The following is a 26257-nucleotide window of genomic DNA, read 5'->3' on the forward strand; positions in this document are numbered from 1 at the left end:
ACAAGATTAGAAGAAAAGCAATTGCACACCATGAACAGTCATATGAAAGAAAAGGGTAATCAAAATTGAAAGATTAAACTAATAGAAAAGAGAAAGCTACAGCCTTGAAGATGGACAGCTTGCAGTGGTTTATTTCTAATCCTAAATAAAATGAAATGTGAAGGGCAGCTGTGAGAACATGAGACAAAAACCAAACCATCTTGAAGTCAATTAATTGGCAATACAGTCCTAGACAGTTTATAATTGTGCAGTTATTCTAATGCCAAATCTAAGGTACCAGTTGATAAAAAGCATATTTGCTATTTTCTGGCAAATTTAGTAAAAAAAAAAAGTCTCCCACAGTTATTGATTCTAGTAAAGAATTTATCACCAGCTTGCAGCAAACCTGATTGAAATTAGAGGTGGACCAAGCCACAAAATTTGGATTTAAGTTAATATACAAATTTCAGCTCTCCTAGACTTGGAGTGTTGATTCAGGTTTCATTTCAGCCCTTTATATACTTAGGCCCGACTGCCAAATTTGGATCCTGGATGAGTTCTTGATTTCAATCCCCCTCCGCCCCTTGTTGCTGTCCTTACTCTCACTCATGGTTAAAGTTTAGTGTTGCTTGGAGTCTGGGTCCTGGTTTGGACTCATCTTTGACTTTGATTTTTAGTAACCATCTTGTTCTGTTCTTCTCAAGTTATTAATTTCTGACAGTTGTTAATGGCCAATGCAACAAACTGGTGGTCTTTGTCCTCGACACAAACCAAACACATTTAGCATTAATTGGAGGCCTTGGTGGGAGTCCTAGCAAAGCATCCAAGAAGTGAATCAGGACAAAACTATCCTTTCACCTCACAGATCAAATGCTACTTCCGTCTTGTCAAATTATCCAAACTAAGGTTGCTGTCCCTGAGATGATATCTCAGTCTTTCTGCATCCCTTCAAGTTCTGTTCCATCTCTACAGCAGCATTAAGAATACAGGCTCTTGCATTTTCCTTGATTAATAGCATCTTAGCAAAAATAATTCCATATATTGTATAGTAATTTCCAGTCAGCTAAGTAGCTGGACATAAGCTATTTGAAATGTTTTCTCAAATAAATTAGCAGTTCAGCTGACAAGGAATAGATAATTCCTTGAAGAAAAATATTCTCTACAGAAAAGGTTAGGTGCCAAATTCTGCCCTTGGACACGTGCATGGCTTTCATTGAAATCAGCAGTTTTTGCCTATGTACATCTGAGGGCAGAATTTGGCCTGAACTGTGAAGTGCCCAATCCTGCAAGCACATTCATGTGAATATTCTCAACAAAGTCAGTGTGTATTGTGTTAAAGATTCTGTGGACCAATCTTCAAAAGTGTGCATGCAGTTTTGCATGCACCCAACCTAGGCACACAAATCCCCTGATGTGCATATGCAAATCACGGTTTGGCACTTGCACACCTTTGTTTACCCCAAATTCTTGACTTGTACAAACATAAGGGCATTTGTGGATATGTACTTTTGAAGAAAGAATATTTATTGCACATAAGGATTAAACTATCACAAGTTAGTTTAGGGTAAGTGTCAGAGGGTAGGTCCACCGCATCAGGGGGAGTCAGGTAGTGGGGAAATTAAAGTATAGCTTGGGCGGCCTAAGTGGCCTAGTTTCCCAAGTCACCACAGCAGCCTAGGGCAGCCTGGCCTAATGGTTGGAGTCTGAGCAGCAACCTTTTGGTATCGGGCAGCGCGGTCGAGTCACTAGGACTATCCTTCTAGGTAGGGCAATGCGGCCTGGTAGCCAGAGCCGATGGGACTATGCTTCATGGCAGGGCAGTGTGGCTTGAGTCAATAGAACTACCCCTTGTGGCAGGGCAGTGCGGCCCAATGGCCGGAGTCAATAGGACTGCCCCTTGTGGCAGTGCAGTGTGGCCTAGTGGCCAGAGGGGATGAACGGCAGCCAGGCCCTCCCTATTCCACCAGTCCAGTGCCATGTCTGCAGCGGAGGTATCTGCCACCAACTCAGCAGGGATTTTTCTGAAACACGCTGAGTCTAACACAGTTCTATGACTGGATCAATGTTTAGGTCCCCTGAGCTACCTCCTACCCATCCTTCCAGAGCTTGTAGTCTCAGAGGTTCTGCGGTCTCTTCTCCGTCTGCAGAGACAATCGGTTGGCACCGCAGCCCAGCTGGCCTCTGTGTCCTGGAGCGCTGGCTGTCTCTTTGCAGGAGCCTGCAACACACCTCTGCTCCCTTCGGTGGTCAGCCCAGCATAGGTGCTGGAACTACGGGTTCTGGGGGTGCTGCAGCAATCCCTGGTTTGAAGTGTTTTCCATTATATACAGGGTTTACAGTTTGGTTCAATGGCTCTCAGCAGCTCCACTATAAAGACCAGCACCACTGCAGCCCAGACTGAGCTGAGCTGCTCCCTTTTATATCTTGGTTTGAGCCGCAGCATGCCCAGCTGAGATGAGGGGACATGGCCTCCTCGGCCTACTGAGTGTGTTTAACCCCTGCTGAACCAGTGCAGGGTAGGTACACCCCATAGGTTGCATACGAGTCTTTTGTTTGGGGAAGCTATGCCCAGGAGCACCAGACGCTTCCTAGAAGTTGGGGGCCACCAGTGCCTGGACCGTGGCCCTGCCCCCCTGAGGCCGTGCCCCATTCTGCCCCAAGGTCCCACCACCACTCTGCCTCTTCCCCACTACTCCCCAGGTGGCCCCGCCTGCCACTCATTCCTCTCTGCCACCTTCCCACATCTCTCATACTTAAAGCAGGAAAAAAGTGGGAGGGCCACTTTTAAAGATGATGGGGCCATGGTTCCCCCCCTCTTCTGTTGAGGCACCCAAAAGCTCCGGCATCAGCACAGCAGGAGAAGTTGTCCCACAGCTGAGCCACTCAGTGAGAGGCAGAACCTGGAGAGTCCGCCACCACAGGAGAAAGAGTCCTCTCTGCCTCTCACTGGCTGACCCAGCTGTGGGAAGTTTAGCCCCACGCATCTTATATGCACCACCCTGTCACAGTAAGCCAAAGAAAATCTGTAAAAAGGCAGAAAGTCTCTCAAGCTTCCATTTAGCAGGCTGAACACACATTCATAAATGCTGATGCTTGCCGGTGAACTACAGAGTATACTAACTTTACTAAGCTTCGTCTTATAACTGATTTAAGCAAAAGCTCTTAACAACTAAACTGTGTGGTCAGAGCTTATGTTTTCTATAAGTGGATTTTCCAAAATTGCTTTGTTTTATAAATAACTAATTCTTCCTGTTTTTCTGCTCATCTTTCATTTGTATAAGCTATGCTCCAAAACAGAAGTAAGGGCAAATCTTTAATCTCAAAATTACCACCACTAAGTAAGGGACATACACCTCTACCCCGATATAACGTGACCCAATATAACACGAATTCTGATATAATGTGGTAAAGCAGCGCTCTGGGGGGGCGGGGCTGCGCACTCTGGCGGATATAATGCAGTAAGATTTTTTGGCTCCTGAGGACAGCGTTATATTGGGGTAGAGGTGTATCATGCGTATAGCGACAGAGTCATGTAGTGTCACTGTGTTCTGAACAGTGTGCACAAAGCCCACCCCAGATAATCATTAGCAAAACCTTTTAAATTTTCATTCTGAAGAGAAACAGAACTGAACTGACGGTGATGCCTGTCATCTGGCTTCAAGCCATTGTTATATCAATACACTGAAGTAATCTCAACCAGAATGTTTTCTTTTGATGCAGTAGGAACATTAGTGCTTGGTACATACATTTGATAATTATTACTCATTAAGGATTCTCTCAATAGAAATGATTTGCAACACAAATTATACAAAAAAAAGTCTGAAAACTGCTACTTTTTCAGTCTCTGAAGTATTAACATTTTTGTTAATATTCTCTAAGTAAACAATGTGACAAGAGTTAGCGAATATAAATGCACATAAAATGCACAAAGAATAAATTGGTTTATGAGAAATTCTTCAAACACACTTTTTTTATAACTACCTTCCTTTCTTTTTTTCCCCTGTAAAAAATCATTGTGAAAATGTGTTTGTTTAAACTAGGAGTGTTTCTTCATGCATGCATAGAGTATCGAGTAGCTAAATAAAATGCAGCTGAGAACACTAAGCTGAGGACACCAAAATGAGTCACCAGGCAGCTGTACATAGTAAAGGATTTAAACTAACACAAAAACCTACTGCAGAAAATGGGTGATTGTATCTGACACCTTCAAGAGGCATGCAACAAAAATCTAAGGCAAGCAGGCTCTGGTAACTGTACTGTCTTATTTAGTGTGAGGAAGACTAGTTCTCCTGTAAATTAGTCATCAACACCACTAACTTCAATTTGTATCCTAGTGAAGTTTCCTAAAATGTGTAACATGTGACATTCCTGTAGAATTAATATGCAAATATTGAAGCTAAGAAAAATACCATATGCAGCTTTCAATGCTTTACCAACTAGACAGTCAATGTTACCCAGGATAAAAAGTGATTCATTTTACAGGTGCATACTTTCTCTACATGGGGTTTTTGTTTGTTGATTCAGTTTTATTATTAGAAACATGCAGTTTGGTCAATCTAGGTTTCATGGAACAATTTCTGTTATCTTCTCTAACTCTAAAAGAAGTAATCACTAAGACTAAGATTTTGTCACGGATATTTTTAGTAAAAGTCACGGACAAGTCGCGGGCAAATAATGAAAAATTCACGGAAGCCAGTGACCTGTCCCTGACTTTTACTAAAAATATCCATGACAAAATGGTGAGCCTGGGCAGCTGCAGGTGGGTTGGGTGTTCCAGAGGCTCCCACCACCCCGGGGGCTCAGAGCTCCAGGGTCTCCCAGCCGGTGCTAGCTGAAGTCACGGAGGTCTTTGAAAGTCACAGATTCCATGACTTCCGTGACCTCCATGATTAAATCGCAGCCTTAGTAATCACACATCAGCAGAAGCAAGTGGGCCTCTGTGCATAATTTCACAACCCCATCTGCACATAGTTTTACATCTTATAGGAAGGGTTCTGCAGTTTGATTGTAAAGATTGTAAAGACTGTTTGAAGGAGTTGTTAACTAAAATTTCCTTTTTATGATGGATAAGCCCTGTAAACTTTGCAAAGAAAGGCAGCCCTCACCAAAAATCCCAAGAGAAGCCTGGAAAATCTTGCTTCAGGTTCAGTCCTACTGGTGCTAACAAAGATGATTTATGATTACAAATCCTGGTGTTCACTGGCCAAACAAAGTAGTGTTTTGACATCCTGGATGCAGAAAAGCAGAGAGAAAAATCCAGCTGGCACAAAATCAGCTATTCAAAATAGAGTAATGTATGAGCAAGAAGGGCTCTTAAGAGAATGAAACAAAAGTACAGAGCTTCATGAGCTTTTTTGGCCATAATTAAACCATCACCAATGAATCCATGTAACTGTGTATTGCAGCTTTAACTGAGACCCCATGTGTTCAATTGTTCTGGTTATTGCTATCACTTTAATAAATACATTCGCAAAGTAATGTTTTCCATCTCTCCATTCAAATGTTTTCCATGTGCTAAGAATGTTCAGGTCTGACTCTGAACTCATATCTTGTAATATAAGGAGAATTTAATATGAGTAAGGCCATACTGTAGATTGCAAAGCCAAGGACAACCTGTCAGGTTTGCTGACAGGATTTGTGGATTCTTACAGAAATAAATATGCATTCCACCCTTGACAGATAGGCAGCTAGATCAACTGATATGCAAAATAGTTATACCTCCCCTGGTACTGGTTTATACATTGTTCTGACTGGGAGATTCTGATTCATGTTGAGTATAGATTAAATTATTACTAATAGAAGTGGATTGAATAGGTTCAGATTAATTCAGGTTTGGCTATGTAGGAATATACAATATGTCATTCTGCAACGATAGCACCTTTCATTCAAGGATTTCAAAGTACTTCACAAACATTAGCTTCATGCCCTTGTGAGCAAAGGAAGTATTACAACTCCCATGCAATTGACTAGGAAACTAAGACACAGCTGTTAAGTAACGCACCCAGGGTTGCACAAGTCAGCAGCAGAGCTGGGAGCAGAATCCAGATTTCCTGAGCCTCTGTGTTGTCCTTTCACTACAAAACAAGGGAGATATTTAGATCCCCCACAAGATGGAGTTTGCCTGTTTATATATCCTGAAGCTGGCACTGTAAATGCTTGCTGGTTAATAGGATATAACTTTACCAAGGAAAACATTTGAGAAGGGTGAGGTTTTTTTTTTTATAGAGACACTTATTTCTCTTTATAACCTGATATACTACTTTGACATCAACAATACTATCCAAGACAGACACTGACTTGAATTAGTAACTGGAAGAACAATAACTTAATAAAGATAATTCAGTGGCATTGGTAAAACAGGATCTGAAAAGGGCCAAATTTATCCTTGAAGGAACTCCACTGAAGCATGAAAATGAAGAAAAGTCAGCAATATGGAGCCAGCAAAGTTACACTATTGAATAATGAACAGGAGTACTTCTGGCACCTTAGAGACTAACAAATTTATTTGAGCATAAGCTTTCGTGGGCTACAGTTCTTTTTGCGGATACAAACTAACACGGCTGCTACTCTGAAACCTGTCACTATTGAATAATGTAGCTCAGTCATCTTTGCTCTACCTCTCTGGCTATGTAGTCTCCCACTCAGTCCCTTCACTGGCCCTACATCAACTTTCATGTCAAATTCAGACCTTAACCTTCAAGGTTTTACTCACCTGTTTCCTGGCTACCTCATGTTGGATTCCCACCACACTCTGGCTCAGTGACTGGGTTGTGCTAGTTCCACTTCTTTGTTTCCTTCTCTCACAACTACTTCCCTGCCTTTCCCCCTTGCTATTCCCTACAACTAGATTGTCCTGCTTGTTTGCCGTACACTACGTGTGAGATTCACAACTCTTTCCATTCTCACAGCATTAGCTGTGAGACTTGGCTTGATAACTCCTCCCCTCACTTTCATTGTGCACGGATGTCTTTGGAGGAGAAGGCACCACAGTCTCCCAGCAAGATGAGTCCAAAAGTGTTTCACTCTCACACAGGGGCAGAAAGGAGAGGTAGGGCTAGTTGAAAATTTTCTATCAAACCTTTTCCTGATGGAAAACTCGGGTTTTGACTCAACAAAAATTTTCACAGAAAGTGTCTGCTTTTCTCAAAGTTCTTGATTTCTCATTGGAAAAATAAAAAACCGAACACTTTGGGGGGAGGGCTGGAAAAATGGGTTTTTGTTTTTTCAGTTTAAAGTTGAAATTTTCTCGAGGGGAAAAAACATTTCTGACCGGCTGTAGTGAAAGAGTTTGTGACCCTCCTCCCCAGCAGGAGAAGGGAGCAGCGTTGGGCCTATTACTGCCCATTTTGGCCATACAATGGTATACAACTTTAGCAACAGTCCAGAATAGATAGCTTACCTGGGAACTGTTATGTTCACAGCATACAAACAGAGACATTTTTCAAAAGCATAAAAAAATAAAAAATCTTTCAACACAACACTACTTTATTTGTTAGAATCCAGAACCCTAAAACACAAGAATCAAAAAAATAGAGAGACACAAAGCAGGCTGCTCTTTAAGGCAAAGAGCACAACTCTACCCATCTTACTGTAGATTGTCTCTTTGCAGACTGACTGCTGAAATTGCATGCTGCCCTACAGACCTGGAATAGCCTGCAAGCAAGACCTGGAATATCCTTACTCTTAAAGTGATAGCTTGTAATTTTAACAGTTGTCAATGCACCACCGGAACAACTATTACCACGGAAACTTCAGACTGCCACAAAAGCAGGTAAGGAGAGAAGAGTGGAACATTAGTTAACAAAATAGACTTCAGATATGGAAAAAAGAAAATGTGCATTGGGTAGTTCAAAACCTGTGTGAAAGTTCAGGTCATTTTTTATGTGGGATTAACTTGCTCATTCAATCCCTATTTCTATACTGTATGTTTCAGCAGAGATTGAGCTAGCAATGGGGAGGCAGAAAACGCGCCCTCCAAACCCTGTCCATAATCTGAAGTTGATTTCAAGTTTTCATTATAAAAAAAAAAAGAAGAGAAGGTTACTTACCCTGTGCCATAACTGAGGTTCTTCAAGATGGTTGTCCTTGCGGGTGCTCCACTTTAGGTGAACCTGCACCCCTGCACTTGTAATCAGAGATTTTTAGTAGCAGTGCCTGGTAGGGTTCCTTATCTCACACCACCTCATAGCAGTGTGCAACCAAACCTCCCCAACACCCTCAGTTCTTTGACTACCGCAGACTTGCGAGTGGTTCAAGAGGGGTCCCAGTAAGGCATCTCAACACCAGATTGAGGTCCCATGATGGAGTAGGGGCTCATATTTCTGGCTAAAGGTTACAACGCTTGAGAAAACGTTTATTGGTCAGGTGAGCGAAGATCGGGAACTCATCCACTTTATGGTGGAACACGGTGATTGCTATGAGGTGTACTCTGATTGAGCTCATGGAGAAGCCCAATTTCTTAAGTTCCAACATATAATCTAGTACCAGTGGTAAAGGAGAGGAAGTCGCCATGATTTGTCTATTTTGGCACCATGTATTGAATCTCTTCCATTTGTGTAGGTATATATTTTGCGGAGTTGGTATTAGACTGTTTAAAAGAATGTCCCTTACCTTCTCTGAAAAGATCATTTTGCTGTCTCAGAGCCATGGAGTAGCCATGTCCTGAGGTGGAGTCTTACCAGGTTTGGGTGGTGGACCTGGCCCACATCCTGAGACAGGAGATGAGGTAGAAGTGGAAGAGTGTGTGGTGGCACACAGCCATCTTTAGGAGATAAGGAAACCACGTTTGTCTGGGCCATGTGGGGCTATCAAGATGACTCGAGTTGTCTATCCCGATCTTGTGTATGACCCTGGATAGGAGAGGGCATACAGTAGGGGTGCATACCATTTGAGGAGAAAGGCATCGCCTAGAGAGCAGGGTCCCAATCCCACTCTGGAGCAGAAGTGTGGGCACTTGGCATTTGTCACAGAAAGGTCTCTAGTTGGTAACCCCCATTGTTTGAATATGTTCCATAGTACTCTGGTGTTTGTCCTGGGAAAAAATTCTGCTCAGTGCATCTGCAGTGGTGGTTTGGTATCATGGTAGGTAGGAGGATGAGATGTGGATGTTGTGGCTGATTCACCAATTCAAAAGTAGTGTGGCTTCTGTGCAGAGGGAATGTGACAAATTCCCCTCCCCCTTGTCATAAAACATACAATAGTTTGTTTATATACGTTTATATAAAACATACAATAACCATTGTGAGACTCTTTATGGCCTTGTCTTTGATCATGGGTAGGAAATGCGAGCATGCATTGCAAACTGCCATAGCTCCAGCAGGTTTATGTGTAGGGTGGATTCCGATGGGGGACCATTGGACCTTGGATTGTGTGATTTGGCAGGTGCGCCCCTCAACTTAGCAGAGAACTGTCCGTTGCAAGTATCCTTGCAAAGGGAACTCCTGGGCAAAATATTGTTTGGCTGCATCCATCGATGTCGAGAGTTTTTTCCTTTGGTTGACATTGTGGGGCATTTGTTTATGCTGTGTCTGTGTGGAGCATACACTGTCCATAGCCAGCCTTGCAGACATCACACGTGCAGTCTGGCATTGACGACAAATGTGGTCTAACAGTTGGAGGCAATGTCTGGGGACTGACTTGTGTCATGGTGATTAGATTTACTAGAATGGTAAATTGGTGTTGGGGCAGTGAGGCTGTAGCCTCTAGAGAGTCGAGGTAGGCCCTGATTAACTCCAGTATCTGCACAGGTGTGAGTGTTGATTTCTCTTTGTTTGTAAGCCTAGACATCTGAAGAGAGCTACCGTCTTTTGAGTAGCTTCTAGTGCCTCCTCTCGAGTCGATGCTTTCAGTAATCAATCATCCAAATACAGGAATATTATGACCCCTTGTCTGCAGAGGTGAGCAGCCTTCACTGCGAGAACTTTTGAAAATACCCATGGGGCAGTGGATATTCCAAAATGGAGTACTTTGTACTGCAAATGGTCTGCTCACAAAACAAACCTAAGGAACCTCCTGTGTGTGGAATGTATTGTTATGTGAAAATATGCATCCTGGTGGTTGAGGGCCAAGAACTAGTACCGTCTTTTCGGTGCTTGAATTATGGTTGCTAGTGTGACCATCCTGAATCGTTGGGTCTTCACGAATTTGTTGAGTCTTCTTCAGTTGAAAATGGGCTTCCATCTTCCAGACAGTCTGCACGTGAGGCAGCATTTAGAATCCAGGGCGCCGGGCATTTTAAAATCTGAGGGAGGGTAACTCTGCTACCCTAAGGGGTATTCTAACAACTTAAACTTAATTTCCTAATATAAGAAAAAAAGTTTTCCCTTTTTTAAGAAAATAAACAGGGAAGGGTAAGTAACAATTTAACTAACTATCAACTGAGTATTAACTAACCAACTAGTATCTTAAGTTAGAATTAAAGAAAGCAAAAGTACAGAGGCGCTGCTAAGTGCTCCGTCTCAAGCTGAGAGTGGTACAGAAGGAACTGCGAGGGGGTTGGTCACACAGCACTATGTAACTTCCAGAGGCAGTGTGAGACAGGGACAGTGCATGTGTGACCCATCCTGGCACTGCAACTAAAAATCTCCAATTACAAATGCAGGGCTGCAGATTCCCTAAAGTGGAGCACCCACAGACACACTCCTTGAAGAAGAATGTATGGTTCCAAAGCAAACTTTCAGAATTCCTGACACTGAGCATATTCCAGAGTTTGCAAACAGAAGGCCTGGAGCAACAGCTCAAGGAGGATTAGCCATGGGTCCCAAGTCTGTCATTTTAAAAGGCAATGATTGCTAACTATTTCATTTCTGAATATGCAGCTGCAGGAGGTTTCAATATGTGATCTGCATTATGGACATTAGTTAAGGTCTTGTTTACCACGTGACCTCCAATCAAGACTACATGATGTTCCCTTACACCCCAGAATAAGATGGAATACAAGAGAGCACAGAAGGTCCCCCTCCTATCCCTAGCTTGGATATGCAGTGTTCCCCCACAACTTCCTGTCTTCATTGGCTACTGCATAGAGTGCTCTCCGTCCTGTTGTAATCTACTTTAACAACTGTTCCCGTTCACTCAAAATACAATTACATAACATCCCACTGCCAATTACAGAAATTGCTTACAAGGAAAGTAACATTGGGAAAACATTTGATGTATTTTTAGCTGCCTTTAATGCAATTTAGCAGCTGCAAACAAAGAAGGAGAGCCAACATCTGACCAGCCAAGCTTTCCGCAGAGCACATTTTCTGTGCTACCGTATCAGATCTAACAAATATGCTCAGCCATTGTGCTTGGATGAAGAGGCAGAGTTGTCAAAGTGGGGCAAAACTCAAAGGAAACAGAAGAGAACGGAAGTAATAAGAGCTGTGAGGGTATTTTTATAGGTGATAGAGATGGAGGAGATTCAGAAAGGGCTGGAAAGAAGAATGTAAGAGACAGAGAAAGTGAAGACTGGGGAAATACAAGGGGAGTAAGGGAAGTGGTGGAAACAGAACCTCAGCAATTGTTGGGTTGAGTAGTTGGTTGGAGGTGGAAATATTTTCCATCCCCTGCCCCACAAGCTAGACCAGAAGGGAAAATGGCCTACTCACCACTCCCAAAAGTTCCTTAATAGGGAGGTAGCTGTTTACCAGACTTTCCCCCACGAAACAGGTAGTGATAACAACAGCTGTGTGCTGCTATACTATGGTAAGCAAGAAAGTCTATAAATTGTATCGGCTTTGGCAGCCTGTAATTGATATTCACATAAACACAAACATTAACTTTACCAGAATTACAAGCAATTTATTTGGAGATTTGTCAAAGGGGTTACTTGGGTATTAACTAGGAAAAGGGAGATGCCAACTTATTGACTCTCAGCATTTCTTTGGGAGACATCCCAGCAATAGTAGCATGAGAGCATAACAGCCTTAGGAATTGAAGGGTGTCTGTTTCAGTGCCCCTCCAATAATATTCTAGACAATTAGGGCTAAATTCACTGCTGGTATAAATAAGAAAAATTGAGGCCAATGGAGCAGCACCCATTTATATCAGCAAATAATATGGCTGTTAAGCTCAGAGGATTTAAAATAATTCCACCCCAGAGTACCACAAACATGACACTGCACATAAAGCAAAAAAAAAATTTTTTTTACAAAATTTTTTTAAAGAAAATAAAGTTAGGGAATGTTTGTTTTTTTAAGTTATTAGTAGAGATAGTCAGGAATTTTTCAACCAAATGGTTTTTCAGCAGAAAATTGGAACATAAAAATGGCCATAATGAGTCAGTCCAATGGTCCATCTAGCCCAGTATCCTGTCTTCCAATAGTGGCCAATGCCAGGTACTTCAGAGAGAATGAACAGAGCAGACAATCAAGTGATGCATCCCCTGTTGTCCATTCCCAGCTTCTGGCAGTCAGACAATAGGGAGACCCAGAACATAGAGTTGCATCCCTGACTATCTTGACTAATAGCCATTGATGGACCTATCTTCTATGAACTTATCTAATTCTCTTTTGAGCCCCATTATAGTTTTGGCCTTCAGAACATCCTCTGGCAACGAGTTCCACAGGTTGACTGTGCATTGTGTGAAGTATGTCCTTTTGTTTATTTTAAACCTGCTGCCTATTAATTTCATTGGGTAAACCCTGGTTCTTGTGTTAGATGAAGGAATAAATGATGCTTCCTTATTCACTTTCTCCACACCATTCATGATTATATAGACGTCTATCATATCCCCCTTAGTCATCTCTTTTCCAAGCTGAAAAGTCCCAGTCTTTTTTAATCTCTCCTCATATGGAAAATGTTCCATATCCCTAATCATTTTTGTTGCCCTTCTCTGTATCTTTTCCAATTCTAATATATCTTTGAGATGGGGCAACCAGAACAGCACACCGATTTGAAGTGTGGGCATACCATGCATTTATATAGTGGTATTATAATATTTACTGTCTTATTATCTATCCCTTTCCTAATAGTTCATAATATTGTTTGCTTTTTTGACTACTGCTGCACATGAGCAGATGTTGTCAGAGAATTAGCCACAATGATTTCAAGATCTTTTTCTTGAGTGGTAATAGCTAATTTAGACCTCATCATTTTGTATGTATAGTTGGAATTATGCTTTCCAATGTGCATTACTTTGCATTTATCAACATTGAATTTCATCTGCCATTTTGTTGCCCAGTCACCCAGTTTTGTGAGATCCCTTTGTAACTCTTCACTGTCGGCTTTGGACTTAACTATCTTGAGTAATATTGCATCATCTGCAAATTTTGCCACCTGTTACCCCTTTTTTCAGATCATTTATTGAATAGCACTGGTCCCAATATAGATCCCTGGGGACACTACTATTTTACCTCTCTCCATTCTGAAAGTGACCATTTATTCCTATCCTTGTTTCCAGTCTTTTAACCAGTTATTGATTCATAGAGGACGTTCCCACTTATTCCATGACTGCTTACTTTACTTAACAGCCTTTAGCAAGGGACCTTGTCAAAGGCTTTCTGAAAGTCCAAGTACACAATATCCACTGGATCTCCCTTGTCCAGATGTTAGTTGGCCCCCTCAAAGAATTCTAGATTGGTGAGGCATGATTTTCCTTTACAAAAGCCATGTTGACTCTTCCCCAAAAAATCATGTTCATCTATGTGTCTGATAATTCTGTTCTTCACTTTAGTTTCAACCAGTTTGCCTGGTACTAAAGTTAGGCTTACTGGTCTGTAATTGCCAGGATCACTTCTGGATCATTTTCAAAAAATTGGTGTCACATTAGCTATCCTCCAGTCATCAGGTACAGAAGCTGATTTAAGTGATAGGTTACATACCATCGTTAGTAGTTCTGCAATTTCATATTTGAATTCCTTAAGAACTCTTGGGTGAATACCATCTGGTCCTGGTGACTTATTACTGTTTATCAATTTGTTCCAAAATCTCCTCTTTTGACACCTAAATCTAGTACAGTTCTTCAGATTTGTCACCTAAAAAGAATTGCTCAAGTATGGGAATCTCATCTCCTCTGCAGTGAAGACTGATGCAAAGAATTAATTTAGCTTCTCTGCAATGACTTTATCTTCCTTGTTTGCTCCTGTAGTACCTCAAGCATCTAGTGGCCCCACTGATTATTTGGCAGACTTCCTGCTCCTGATGTACTGTTATTTTTTGAGTCTTTGGTTAGTTGCTCTTCAAATGACTTTTTTGGCCTGCCTAGTTGTACTTGTACACTTGACTTGCCAGAGTTAATGCTCCTCTCTCTTTTCCTCAGGAGGATTTAATTTCCAATTTTTAAAGGATACCTTTTAACTTGTAACCACTTTTTACTTTTTTGTTTAGCCATAGTGGCACTTTCTTGGTCCTCTTACTATAATTTTTAATTTGCATTATATATTTAATTGGAACCTCTATTATGGTGGTTTTAAATTTCATATTTGAATTCCTTAAGAACTCTTGGGTGAATACCATCTGGTCCTGGTGACTTATTACTGTTTATCAATTTGTTCCAAAATCTCCTCTTGTGTCCATGCAGCTTGCAGGCAGTTGACTTTTGTGACTTTGGCTTTTAATTTCCATTTAAGTAGCTGCTTCTTTTTTGTGTAGTTCCCCTTTCTGAAGTTAAATGCTACTGTAGTGGGCTTCTTTGGTATTCTCCCCCTCCCCCACCCAGTCACCCACCCACACGTGATATAATTAAATTATATTAGGATTGCTATTACCAAGCGGTTTAGCTATATTCACCTCTTGGACCAGATTCTATGCTCCACTTAGGACTAAACCAAGAATTGCCTCTCTCCTTTTGGGTTCCAGGACTAGCTGCTCCAAGAAGCAGTCATTAATGGTGTCTGGATCGGGATTCTTCAAAACTGAAACTTTTTGTTGGAAAGGGTCAGTTTTGACAAAACTTTCAAGGGAAAGGTTTCTCATGTCCATGATGGAATTTCTGGTGAGTGAGACACCCATCTAAAATCAGGCAGAGCAGCAGCCTCAGCCCAGGACTCCCATATCCCAGGCTATTGGCTATTTGGGGGTGGGGCTTTCAATCTCCCCCTATAGGCCCTGTTCCACTTTGTATAAATAATTAAATATCCATTAAGAGCAGGGATTTGAACCTGAGTTCGCACACACCACAGCCAATGTGAGTATCGCCATCACTGAGACATTGCCTATTCTGGGGGAGCTGGGTAACTCTCCCTTGTGCTTTAGCTTTGCCCATTTTATTCCAGCTAACAAAATCTCCCAACCAATGGAGAATATAAAAGTAACTCAGTCATGGAGTAGCTTAAATATGTTGTACTTGACACCTCATTTATATCCTCTTCCTCCCTACTCTCATAATCAGAAAATATGGCTCAGATTGGGCTACCTAGTAAATAGAAAAATCAGACACCTATGAGACAGGTACTGCACATGCAGCTGTATGTGTGGCCCAACATACCATGCACATGCTAGTTTCTTAATTCAAATCAGTTTTTAGTACCTCTGGGAACCAGAAGTAGTTACTTGCATTCCAACTCCTCTCTACTGTTCTTACTGACACATGCCTGATGGTCAAGGAGCTGCGGGGCTGCTTTTTTCTAAATTGGCTTACTCACTCCTAATTATTTTAAAATATTTTGCACTTCCTGTAACATGACATTTTACTGAACATTTCAAAATAGATGCTTGGTATGAAAACATCTGATATTAAAAACATTTTTCCCCCAATAGACTGTGCTCTTCTGGGAAGCAACTTTATATGAATCATCTGGTTGCAGAATGTTGCTTTAGGGCTGGAGCACTGGAAGCATTTAACATATTTTTGGTCTCTGCACTACAGAAACTACCATCAAGAGAATTCCAGGACTTTCAGAACTTGCTGGATGTCAGCAAAAGCTATCAGGGATATGTAACAAGACTATATTAAAAAATTTGAAAGACTATATTTAAAAAATGGCCAAGTCATTTCTTATAATGAAAACTTTATAAAAAATAAAATCTCTTTTGTAATGAACATTAATCGTTTTTAGCTTTTTTAAAAAAAATTGGTATTTATCAACTATATTGGTAAGACAATAAAAGAAAATACTAAGATCTAACAAATTGCCTTTTTCTTACTAGCTGCACAGGTTGTTTTTTTAAAAACTCTTGGCAATTATTCTGTATTATTTGCTTTCTAAAACAAATACAGGTTTTGTGTATTTTGGGTTATAAATATATTTCTTTCATTTTTAGAGGTCATAATCATATGCCTCAAATTTCATCAATATCAACAACCAAAATCATTATGCTAACTGGATGTGGAACTCATGTTGACATTTGAAAAATATGAAGATGAACGGAAGAGTAGTTGTTTCTTTTCCAGAAAATGCAACATAGCTTTCTAATACTTCTGAAATTTACAGTTAACTAAAGTACTAATAAACACATTCCTAGGTCACAACGCCATGGTAATAAACTTTACAGTACAAAGTCAAAAGGTCAGTGTTCATATCTATTTTCTTGTATTACCTTTTGTAAGTTAAACCCCATTTTTACTGTGGATCAAAGATAATGCTTGAGTCCATTTCTGTGAACTGATCTCCAAAAATCCAATTTGAGATTCATACATCACACCTATGTTTGTTATATATAGAATGTGTCAGATTATTCCAAGGAAAGTAGCAAACTGAAGAGTTTCACTAACTTCCTGACACACAATAATGTTTAAGATTTATGACCTCATAAAAGAGGTAGGATTACAGCCTTATATAAAAATTCAGATTACTGACAAAACCAGTGCAGGGGGAAAAAAATCATGTTTTCAATGGATTTGCAAATAAATTCATAGCATTTTCCCCAATTTTGTTTTCTGTAGCCACATGTAGGCAAAAAGTGCTTTTTATACCCAGAACATCCTTTTCCTGCCCAGTAGAACACTATGCAAGACCTGGCCTTGTGAATAAAAAATGAAAATATTCTCTTCAACTTCTCCCTCCATACCCCGTTGTATCCTCTCCTTCCCCCCCCCCCCCTCCATTTGGTAGGTCTAGGCTTATACCCTTGTGTGATGCCTTTCCATCTATTAGTCTGTTCAGTATTGAGCTGCATTCTGATGTACTGCAACTTTGTTATTTTAGAAATGTATATTCCCCCCCCCCCTTTTCTCATCATAGAAGCACATAGGGGCCTTTCATCTACAGAAACAGTCAACTATAAAAAATAACAAAGCATAAAACTTTGCTCACTAAGTTCTCTGTTCTGCAAACACGTACATACATACTTAACTTTATGCAAAGGAGTACTGGGACTATTCATGTGTTATTGCTACTTACTAGGGAATTTTTCCCATGACTTGAATAAGAGCAGTTTCATGCCCAAGGGCCCCAATCCAGCAAAGCCAACCATGAAGGCTATTCATATACTTAACTTTAAGTACATACTTTAGGGCTTTCCTGAATCTGGGCCTGATATTCCACATTTCCTTACTCAAAAGCTTGATCAAAGAAAACCACACCAGTGCCCTGAATTTTGCCAAATGGTAGAGTGCTAAAGACAGCGTTCCAGAGATACTCTTGGTAGTTTTAAAAAGTTCATTCACATGGATTTACAGCAACCATGACTCAAGAGATAACAATTCTCATGATGAGATAGAGATTGGAGGAGTTGCCACTTTATGGAAGATATGGGCAAATAATGGAAAAATAATTTGCAAATATTCACTTGAATCTGAACGTGAATTTCACCTCAGTATTTGCAACTCTTTCATGTTTACTTTTCCTGAATATTAGACTGCAAGAGCTTTTCTAACATGAGTATTCACAAAAAGCAAACTTTAAGCTTGAACAGTTGCAATATTCAAACTGTATATTTGATTGTAAAATTCACAATTAGCTCTATGTTGTTTAGCTGCATAAGCCGTCCAGGCAAGGAACAAAATAAAAGTATGATTTATAATACATAAGCAATAAACAGAAAAACATCTTGCAAGAATTTCCTAATGTTGCTACCATCAGCTCAATTTCAGTGGTGTTAACAATGTTGTCAGTCCTAGTGTAAATGTGTCACTGACATTTAAAGCATTGTGTCATTTAGACCTATTCTGAACAGTTAGATAATACAGTACTGAACACAACAGCAGCAGCAGCAGGTGAGCTGTCTACCCCGGGGCTCCCAATAACATTGGTGAACCAGAGCTGTTGGTAACAATGGTGAGGAATTTATGCAAAAAAGTGTTCCTAGCATTTAAAAAGCTGGAGTGACTTGTGAGTATGCACAATTCATGGTCAATCTGCCAACCTACAATTATTCTCTGAAGAAATTCCAGAAATAATTTCAAATGATGAATAAATTTGAGAATTCCACAATCTGTTCAAAAGCTACAGACAGAAAATGCAATACAATTAGTTAGATTATTCATTATGAATGACTCACCTAACTCTATTTTATATACTGTGACCAACACTTTGAATAACAAAGGAAGAAAACAGATGGCCAGCATAGAGCGTGGAACACGGATGAGTTCTGAATGGCTCAACTCACTCATGATTATATTCCACATTAATTGAAATTCTGCATCCTTTTTAAGGTCAGCCCCTAGTGAAGTACATGGCACTACACCAGTCTTGAAATTATGAAGGCATGGATCACTGAGGCACACTCTGTGTAACTGTTGAAGCCTCCCCAACAATTGAGATGGAAGGTGTTGCATGCCAAGTCAGACATAAATACACTCAACTCCTATCCATTGTTCTCGATGATTCCACTCTAACATGACGAAAATGAGATCTGGATCCATACCTATCTGTATTTCAGCAATACTCAAAGGAAAATGTTCTATTTCTCAGAAACTTCCACAAACTACTGGTGCTGTTTGAAGCTTCAGTTAGGTTTCTTTTAAAAGAACAAATGCTTAGAGTGTTTCTTTCCAAACTAACAGCCGCAAACCACTTCAACCACTTTTAAGGAGAAGTTTTTTATTTTGTCTTCTGTTCTAGGACTTTCCATTGTTTTTTCCCCACTAAGAATAGAAATATTGGTGCAAATTTGCTTCATATGCCCAGTGATGACATTTCTTTAAAGTGATTTTTGTTTTTGCAAATTTGGTATTTTTCACAAAATTAGTGAAGCAAAAATTGGAGGTTTCACATATTTTAGATAAGAATACTCTGTAGCATCAGATAATATTAATAGCATTGAATCCATGGCTAACAATTCTTATCTGTGAAGGTAACAGGGAAACCCTCATAACTAAGTCTGTAAAATAACTACATTCCTCTGATTTCAATAATGATCACTTAACATTACAGGGATGAAAAGAGTCTAACATAATACGTTATTGATTTTAAATCCTTACCTCCTCACCTGAAAACTAACACACAATTCCTAAGGATATAAATCATATTATCAAACCAGAAATGCACTTTTTTGATTATGGCCTAAGCCCATCATTATTAGATACATATATCTCATGTCAACATTAAAGGGAGTTACACATATTCACTGATGTCAGAAACATCCCAAAGTGATAGAGTGTATGTTTGGGCTAATGACTACTGCTTCATTAAGTGCTGTCACTGGGCCAAGTAGGTAAAGAGCAGGAGGAGGAGCGTGGGATTAGACTTTCTAATATAATTAAAAATGCAATAAAATATTTGATGTATAAAGTAACTTAAAATACATATTGTATGGCAACATCTTCAAAGGAGAGCACCCAACGTAAGTACAGAAACGTTTCATACTTGAAAGTGCACAAATAGAGCACCAGCCACCATTTGTGCAAGCAAAATGAGTAATTGTGTGCATGAACGGAAACGATTTCAGGCAAAAGATATTTTGTCCATGCACTTGTTTGTTCAAATGTCTGATCCTGGCTATTACTGCAAGAAAATGTTCACTTCTGCTTTGTGGTTATCTCAGCTGTACAGCATGCAAGGGAACATTCTTACATCACAAAGATGTGCACAACTATGTGCAAATGCTAAAATACTTCAAAGGAGTGAAACAAATTTTTAAAATTGTGTGAGGGGGGGTTTCTAGGCACCTAGACGTTTCTTAAAACACACACCGACACACCACATTGCTTTACCCTGAGGAAATTATCCAAGTGAAATTAAAGTGTGTTTTTTTTCTAACTAACTAGAAGTGTATGGCATGAAAAATTAAAGAAAACCATGATATATCTTAATGTTACTGATTTTCCTGCTATTCTTGTCTCCTACAAGTCAATAAAAATCAAGATCTGTTGTGCTTTAAATATGTGTTAACTAGCTATTAGTAAAATATATCACATGGTATCTATGTGTAAATTAATAAAAAATTCAGTGCCACTCAATCCATCCACCCTCCCCATATACATATATTCTGGCAATGAAGATATTATTGCTGTCACAGACTTACCACCTGCTACCCCACCCCCAAGTGGTTTAGTATTTGTTATTTTCCAAATTATCTTTTAATGTACTGTGATACATCATGAGATGTCAGGCAACCAACAATTCCATTTCACTCAGTAGAACTGAAGTGTCACATCTGACATATTGTAGTGTATCATTATAAATATCATAGTAACTCAGGATCTCATGTCATCACTTAAGAATTCTGTCTCAAGCCAAACACTTAGAGAGAAGCCACAACTTAAGTCCCTAGGGTGGAAGAGATGGTCTGGAGATCTCGGAAGGTAAAGTGATGGAAAAGGTGGTAGAGAAGGGGAGTTCAAATCCCCCACTCCCAAAGCTGAGGTTAAACAGAAGAGGGAATATAGGGGATGGGAAGAAAGACTCCTCTTGATAAAGATTAATTCAAATATAATGGAAGAGCTTCCTCAAGGTCTAAAAGAAGTATTTTAAGATCTGAAAAGGAAAAGTAGAATTCTAAGGTCTCACTGCATGTGGGTAACTTCACTCTGATGTGTAAGTTATGCACCTGACTAAATGTTTTCTGAATCAGAGTTGAAGTGGGCACAAAGCAACAGAGGAGACCTAAAGGCATAGAGGAGTTTTGATTTGCATGAGATGAGATGGTATCAAAAATATGTTTTTTAGAAAACCGTCATGTGCAAAGAAAAGTGAAAATGAAGCAGGGTATTGAGGTCAAGTGCATCATAGTAAAGTTACTCTTTAGAGACCATGCACTAACTGACTTTATATTTCTCACTTGGGAGGTAAACTGTGTTTTAAAAACTTTAACAATATTTATGAAAGCTTAACAGTATAGTAAGTATGTAGTTTTCAGAAACATCTCCAGCTATTAAACCTCTGTTAGTATACTTTAGTAATCACTTAGTATTAGATGTGTACAAAACAAACCTATAATTAAATCTTTATGAATAAATCTATTTGCATTACTTTTATGCTATTTAAATACCAAATATAAACATATTTGTACCAAGTACATAGCTGTTAAACATAAAGTAATGTGCTTTTAATATGCACAGATATTTAATTAACATACAACAGTCCTATCAAATCTAAATTAAATCCTTTCTCATTAGACTATTTTAAGTACAACCATAAGTTTCTTCTAATGTTAAGACAACTATTTAGGAACCCAATGAAAATTCCATAACCATGAACTATCCAAGGAGATACACACAATGAAATTCAAGACATACTCAACCTCTATATGTAAGATTTGTATCAAAAATGCAAAACAGAAACAAACAAAAAAATCCCACACCCACAAACTTGTCCCCCGCTACTTTTAGTATTTATTTCATTCAAACATCCAGATTGTATATGGGTTTCTCATTTATACTTTGTACAGGCCACCCCTAAAATCAAATTCCTGGACACCAGATCACAAAAGCGTGACATTTTTCTTTTCCTTCAGCATATTTCTCTAATGTATTCATCTATTTGGGTTCACTTCAAATAAAGTCATGAGAAGGTTTACAGCTGAGATTCACATCAAAACACTGGAAGCAGGCTTTACCCCAGTGTTTGCATGCAAAAGAATTCTAGCCATCAGCTGTTCATGGGTTCTGAAAACCGTTAATGTGCTCAGCACTGGGAAATGACTGCAGGAAGGAAAATGCCAAAAGAAAGACTTCTCTGATTAAATCCCTATTGTGAATAATGTTGTCTCATTGGTTAAGGATGAATTATCAGATTTGAGGATGACATCAGGTGGGAATGGCAAAAACTGGAAAAATCCCATTTAATATGTGTTTGATTTTCTTCAGATACAGCCAAGAAAAACTAGCTTTGCATGCGTGTAGAACAGCTTTGATCAGATATTTGATTCCCAGGTGCTCTTAGGTAATGATCTTGAGAGTACTGAACCACCTCCTTTTCTTTAATCCATCTGACTAGATAAATCTTCATTTTATAAAACATCAAATGTGTGTAAAGTGTAAATGCAGATGACGTACCTACAAAATGTACCATGCACAGTCAGATTAATAACCTAGGCTATTATACACAGATGTATAGAAAAGAGGCAGACACTTACAGTACATACTCTGTATTTGTAAACTATACAGGAAAAGCATCATATTAAGTAGAACATAAAAGAACAGGCTACCCCAGCAAGGAAATTCAGATTTAAGACTAACACTCTTAATTCCATTACTTATCAGTATTGTAGTGCAGCTGATTTTGAAGCTAGCACACGGTTCTATGACCCCTGAAGTACCAGCACAAAATGGTAGGGATGGAGTGGTAGCCTTAATCCCATATCTCCTTACATTCTTCAGAGCAAATTAATCCCTGACATTACTATAATTGTCCATTTTTGTTTTGTTTGGGGGGGGAAGAGTTTGTTCAGTGTTTTTGGGGGGTGGGGGAGGTTACCTTTTTAAATAGCAGTATGAAAATACCCCAAAATAGAATGACTTTTTTGTTGTTGTTTTACACTGATCTCAAATTGAATTGAAGTAGGTGGTTAAGTTCTTTATTGAATAAAGATGGGTCTTAATAACGTGTATAAGACCTTTGCTGTATTGGGGCCTAAATGAGCAAATGAAGGAACAGGTAAGAAAATACAGAAACAAAATGCCCAGGATGACCAGAGAACAGTTATCATATAATGTTGCTCCTTAAAAACATAAGTGTTTTTCAATGAGGTGGATAGTGACTGGTAAGGGTAATAGGAGAACTGTGTCTTTAGGAATACACCTCTACCCCGATATAACACGAATTCGATAAAGCAGTGCTCGGGGGGGGGGGGGGCTGCACACTCCGGTGGATCAAAGCAAGTTTGATATAACGCGATTTCACCTATAACACGGTAAGATTTTTTGGCTCCCGAGGACAGCGTTATATCGAGGTAGAGGTGTATTTCAATGAAGATTGCAACCTTATAGCAACAGAGGAGAGAGACAGTTGCATCTATAACAGCACCAAAGAAGAAACAAAGACAAGCATGGAAGCAGCCAAGGGAATAATGAAGCAAAGGGAGCAAGGGGAGGCTGGAAAAGCAGAGCTATAAGTAGGAGATGAGATATACATGGACCTGAAATGACTAAAAGAAGCCTGAGCCTGTTGCAGAAGGCATGGGGAAGGAAACTAGATGGTAATGGCATGGTCCAAGTGGTATGTGAGAAAGATTATATTAATGGTAATATATTTGATAGAGTGAAAGAGAGTAAGATATGAAGCTGGGAAGCTGGAGGGGGGGAAAAGTGGCTGCAAAGCATGAGTTGGGAGATGATCAAACCATAGAGAAGTACTTTAGCCAAAGAAATGGACAGGAAAGAATAAATTTTAGAAATTCTATAGAGAAACAATGTTACAGGTTTTATTTGGCAATGATCTGGTCTTGGATATCTGGAATTTCAGGCATTTTTGCTATAAAGTTGTTTTCCATCACAATTGATGGCTGTCTCACAGAGGCTAATGACTGGGTAGACACAGAGACAGAATTACTTTTAGATACACTGTTGCACTTCCTCCATATGTATAATCAACACCTGAACAGGCAAACCCATTCTGTGATTAGAGGATCTCCAATTCTTGAAATACCATTCACCTTCCTTTCATAAGTACTCTTTAATTTTCAACATATAATATCTTCTAGATTTTAAAAATATCATCCTGTATGTGGTCTGAGAACCTATGTGTCAGGTGTTAGCACAATTTAATTACAAGTTATATCTCAGAAAATTACTCCTGAGGGCATTCTGTGCCAAAAATTAAAAATTCTGCACACAATATTTTAAAATTCTACAAAATATTATTTGTCAAACAAACGTGAAGACTCCAGCAGGGCATTGGGGAACACAGGCCATTGGCTCCACAGAGGTGGGAAATCACTTTGCAGCGCCCACCTGGGACACAGACTCAATGGTGAGGCTGCATCCAATCCTGACACAGCGGGAGGACCGGGCCTGCACCAGAAACACCCCAGTGCCCTGCCCCTCCATGCCATGTGTGAGCAGGCAGGCTCAGCAAGGCAGGATCCAAGTCTGAAGGGGCTTAGTGTGGGGGGATCCAGGTGTGGGTTGAGAGGGTTCTGTGAGGGGCAATCTGGGTGCAGGTGGCTCAGTGGAGGATCTGGATACGCAGGGGCTTGTTGGGAGGTTCTGAGTGCAACAGTAATGGGACTGCAGAAGGGGCCAGGTGAAGATGGTTGGGGCTCAGTAGGGTGGAGATCTGGGTGCAAGTTTCTCATCAGGGTGGTCCTGGTTCAGAGGGAGTGGGGCTCATCGGGGGGCTTCTGGGTGCAGGGGGAGGTGAAGCTCAGCAGGAGGATCTGGGTATGAGGGGGTCTGGATGCACGGGGGTTGGGCAGATCCTTGTACAGTAATCCCTCCCCCTGCAGCTGAGCAGCAATGGGTGCAGGACGCATGAGGGACAGAGTTTGCAGAGTTTCCTACAGTTGGGGAGAAAATCTAGGGGTGGATCTGACATGGCCCCAGATGCCACGGGGGTAGGGGAAGTCCCATTCTCCCCAGCCCAGCTGGGACTAGCAGCTGAGCCTGGTGCAGGGTAGGAGTCACCAGCTGGGTCTTCCTCAGTCCCACCCCCTTCCCAACAGTGATTTACCTCTCTGACAGCTGCCCTGGGCACCCGAAACATACTGCTTGGGAGGGTTGCATGACCATTCTTGTGGCTTCTCTTTGCTTCCCTGTCAGAAAGTCATTTTTCTGCAGGAAAGCAAAGAAAGCTGCGGGGGTCATAAATTCTGTGCATGCATAGTGGCACAGAATTCCCCTAGGAGTAGAAAATACATGATACATGATCCAAGAACCACCAGTCACTACAAGCATTGTTAATCTAGAAAACAGTTTGTAATAAATAGCAGAGCTGGTTGGAAAATAGGGGGAAATACAAAGGTTTTCCATTTTTTCATTGAAAATTGTTTCAGTAACTTCTAAATCTACATAAAATACAATTACTATCTATAATCAGTAATCTCTAGCTCCATACAAATATTTTAACACTGTGTTAGGTCAGGTAACAACTGAATATTCTTTTATTTTCTGTTTTTTTCAGAGCATAAATTGGGGCTCATGGACACATTGAAGGCATAACCTAGCATTGTACATTTAATTAGACCATACACACAGATCATACACTGCATCACTTGGTAAAACTTTCACAAACTCTAAATGAGAGCTTGTCTATAGTCAGCAGGTTAGTTGACAAGGGCTCATACAAACATGTCAGTTTCTATCCAAGTATATTTGCAACAAATAAGCTTCAAAAAGAAAAACCAGGAACACAACATATTTCAGTCAAAGCTGCTGAGTATCACTTGGGTTTGTATCAAAACCTCATAAATCCATACATATTGTTGTGAAACCATAAATTGACCCACATTTTTCTCAATACTGAGCTATCACCCACCAGAAAGTTTCACAAATCTTGGCACCAGGCAACACCTAACCATATATTTGTATTTAAAAAATGCCAACAATTAATCATAAAGGGATGGTCACAGCTGCACTCAAGACTTCTTTTTGGAGATTTGCCGTAAGTATCTTGGTTGATGAGAAATACTATTGGATCCACAGCATTATAAACTGTTGTATTATTGGCTCTTCCTAAAATTTATTAGCATGTGTTCTGCAGTAAGGTTAGTTATATTTCACCTGTGTTCATCACACATTGACTACCTACAATTGTATATAATTATTTTAGAGAAGAACCCAATGCAAATGAAATTTAATTAACTGTGCTGCGATTTTCTACAGCCTAGAAGAAAAAAACCCAACACTTTGCTGGAACAAGTTATTAGTTTCCAGTAAAAAGTGTCCTCAAACATAAAAACAGCTTTCTTCCTATTAAATGGCAGCAGTTTCTCAAATTGCCTTGGTCAAAAATTAAGGATACTCACACTGTGGTCTAATGTTTCTTTATTAGATTATTGCTATTTGTAAATATCTTGAGCATGCTACCACTGTCAA

Source organism: Emys orbicularis, chromosome 5, assembly GCF_028017835.1.
Source record: "Emys orbicularis isolate rEmyOrb1 chromosome 5, rEmyOrb1.hap1, whole genome shotgun sequence".
Classification (NCBI taxonomy): Eukaryota; Metazoa; Chordata; order Testudines; family Emydidae; genus Emys; species Emys orbicularis.